The sequence below is a fragment of the Temnothorax nylanderi genome, unplaced genomic scaffold (assembly GCF_030848795.1).
Source record: "Temnothorax nylanderi isolate EJ_2023f unplaced genomic scaffold, tnyl_v1.0 TNYL_tig0826_pilon, whole genome shotgun sequence".
Classification (NCBI taxonomy): domain Eukaryota; kingdom Metazoa; phylum Arthropoda; class Insecta; order Hymenoptera; family Formicidae; genus Temnothorax; species Temnothorax nylanderi.
The window spans coordinates 48,806-52,500 of record NW_027249888.1 but is presented as its reverse complement, the minus strand read 5'-3'; the positions used below and the strand labels follow the sequence as shown (position 1 = coordinate 52,500).

Here is a 3,695-nt window from a genome sequence, read left to right as displayed (position 1 = left end):
CTAATCCATTTGTCGCTCCAATATACAGCCACGTAATCATCCTCTACAAAGTAAAAATGTATTGTATAATCAGAATATCCTGATTTCTTTTTTATTCAACGTGTTAAGATTAACACTTACTGTTCAATACATCTGGAACTGGCAGCAATTCATTGTTATACCAACCAATACATCACGCTGTCTTTCAAATTTTGCAAAAGGAGAAATGATGAATGAGTCGGAAGCTGAACGAAGAGCCAATTTGGCTTGACAGTGTGAGAGATATTAATGTCATTATTAACAGTCTCAACCAGGGACAGGGGCCATTGAATCGGGACGTTATACACAACTTCTTCGATCACCTCGGCTATTGTCGCGATCTCCGCTAATGTTACTTGCAGAAACCTTTTCTCCAGAAACTTCTGCCTTACCATTTTAAGCGTGATATTAATTCCCTCAACGCTGCCTCGTATCGAGCAAATCTTATGATCACCATCGCAAGGATGATCGTTGACGTATATACCGACATTTGCCTTCGTTCGAATACTGTGTAAGAAGCTACCGCGACGGCCAATCAATCTGCCTACTAGATGTTGCGGTATAGCAAAGTCATACATTGTTGGTGCGGTACTATCCCTCCTGCATCCGTTAATACTTCCACCTGTATGAAGAAATAAAAATTTAGAGATAAAAAATACGAGATTCTTCAGAAAATTAGTGCCTGTCACACGTGCATATAGATACAGATCACTTTCAATAATATGTATTATAATGTCTTTTAGTACTCACGTGCAAATATCGGGGAGAAATACAGATACTGTTGTATTATCTATTGCAGGTGGCCACAAATCCCCCAATGATCCACGTATTTTACCACACGAACCCTCGTAACTATTCGTCCGATTACTGTAATTCCACTCTTTTAGCATTCCCATATCATACAAGTTTGTTGTACCAGTTAACATGTTGAATGTGCCGTCGTAGCTATCCGACTCGTTTCTCTGTAAAAAAAAAGAATCGTTTCTCTGTAAGAAAAAAAAATAAAGGTTTACGTGATCATATTTGAGACTACTCGTATGTACGTAAATTGCTTGATGCATAAGGTTCGATTCATTGAACTCACCCCGTAGAACCAGGCGAATTTAGAATCCGGTAAATTGGTCACGTTCATCTTTCGCGCGATGTCCAACAACGTGTCATTAAACCCTTCGAACATAAGTATTTACATTTCTGCGTCTTTCCTCGTCAGAAACGTTTTCTGATTCTTTATGAGTCTTATGTCGCCCCAATGAGAGAGTCCCAGATCGTCGATATTTATATCCATGTTATGCACAATTTATCTAGGTTAATCTGTGTAAACACTCGCGTAATCGCGTAAACGTAGTATAGTAAGTAACAGTAATATATAGAATAATAGATATATAGGATAATTACATATCAAGATAAAACAATTACCTTGAATTAATCGTCGCGTCGCGTAAAGAGTCACGGTCGGTCTTGCTCCGACACTACCGTGTCTCTCGATAGGTTAACTGAACTGACTGTGACAGCGCGCTAAACGCACTATCTGCACTGCGCGCAGTACACACACGTATTAACTGAACTGACATTACTACGTTTACGCCAACGTTACTTCTGTAGTAACTTATGATAATTTACTCGTTTACGCGGAGTAAATTGTAAGTTACTACAAAATCCTGTTTACGCGAAGGAAAATCCCGTTTACGCGAAGGAATTATTGTAAGTTACTACAGAAATAACGCTCGCGTAAACGTAGTATGTGACAGCGCGCTGAACGCACTATCTGCACTGCGCGAAAGCGCCGCCAGTGTCGAAAAAGTGAAAGTGACATTACTCTGTTATATGCATGTTATATTGAGAGACGTCGGCGTTAGGAGGAGAAGAAGTATCTTAATATAAAATTTTCACATTTCGACTTTGCGTCGCAATATCTCCGCTCGTAGGGCACGTAGCGGAAAAATGAAAAGAACGAACCCCCCCCCCAAATCGACCCCAAGCTATCGATCAAGCCTACTTAGAACTTGATCCGTTCACTCGTTATCGAGATCTCAACATCTCGAGTACTCGCAACCCGTCGCGTCGCGTAAAAGAGTCACGGTCGGTCTCGCTCCGCGTATACTTGGCGCGAGACACTACCGTGTCTCTTGATATTTAAGAGATTATAATGGAACCCGAAAGAAATCATTATTCAAATAAAGAATTAACGGACATGATCCTTATTTATGGCCAGTGTCAAACGAATCAAAGACAAGCGGCTGCACTTTACGCTCAAAGATTTCCAGACAGACGACATCCGGACCATGGTTTCTTCCACCGTATTTGTGAGAGATTAGAAACCCATGGACAATATTATAAACCCACCAGGCGCATCCATGTTCCACAGAGGAGACAAGAGACAATTGATGTTGTTCAACAGGCTCTTATGGCAAATCCTCATACAAGCACAAGAGCAATTGCCACAGATTTGAACATAAACCATATTACCGTTCATAAAATTATTAAACATTCCCTGCGTTGGCATCCATTTAAACAGCATACAACTCAGAAACTCAAACCTGGTGATATGCCACGACGTTTAAATTTTTGTGATTGGCTCATTGAACATGTAAGTTACTTTAAAAATTTATTTTTAATTCTTTTGTAGCAACATACCAAACGTTGTTGCCGTTTACGAGCTTGTGTCGTCAATTCATACTAAATTACTCAATTTATGCAGGTGGATTTGAATGATGTCAGAAACGATATATTTCTGAAAAACATTCTCTGGTCTGACGAAGCAACTTTTGGAAGTGATGGATGTATCAACAGGCACAATGAGCATCACTATGCAGAGCACAATCCTTATTGCATAAGAGAAATAAACATTCAGGGTAGATGGACTGTGAATGTGTGGCTCGGAATTATAGGAGATCATATTATCGGCCCAGAATTTATTCAGGGCAATATGAATGCACAATACTACGCAAATTTCCTTCTCCATCGGCTTGATAAACTTCTCGAGGATGTGCCACTGGCTACAAGATTAGCAATGATGTTTCAACAGGATGGACATCCCACCCACACTTCTGTTTTGGCGAGAAATATTTTAAATCAAAAATTTCCCAGGAAATGGATCGGACTTCGTGGTCATCAAGAGTGGCCACCACGCTCCCCGGATCTCACGCCTATGGATTTTTTCGCATGGGGCTTCTTAAAAAGTAAAGTATATCAAACTCTGCCGGAAAATACGGAAACTCTGAAAAATAGAATTCGCAACGCGTGTTCAGAGATCACTCCTCTCATGCTCGAACGAGTGGGAGAAAATTTTATGCGCAGAATCGCTTTATGTTTAGAACAAAATGGTAGTTACGTAGAACATTTGTTGTAAACATATTTTAAGATAAGAAATAAATTTTGTTCAAATTTGTTCCTTAAATTGTATCTAGGTTATGTTATCTGTATTAATTTCATTTATATTATTAAATTTTATAATTATACACTATGTCAGAGTTGTAAAAACTGATATCCCTTCTGCCACTTTACGCCGAACTTGCATTCTGATCTTATTCTGTAAGTCGAGTAAAGCTTGCTCCTGTCGGTAAACAGATAGGCAACACAACATACTGATGTGTATGTTGCAGAAGCACCCTGTACAAGTGTGAAATATATTTTTGTTATTGTTAAATCAATACAAGAATAACATTCATTATAAATTC

At 39.2% G+C, this 3,695-nt stretch overlaps 1 pseudogene; it reads right to left on the bottom strand.

Moving 5' to 3' along the window:
- Positions 1 to 644, bottom strand: part of LOC139785550 (KH domain-containing protein akap-1-like) — a 1,447-nt pseudogene extending 803 nt beyond the window's left edge.
- Positions 645 to 3,695: the final 3,051 nt, after the last annotated feature.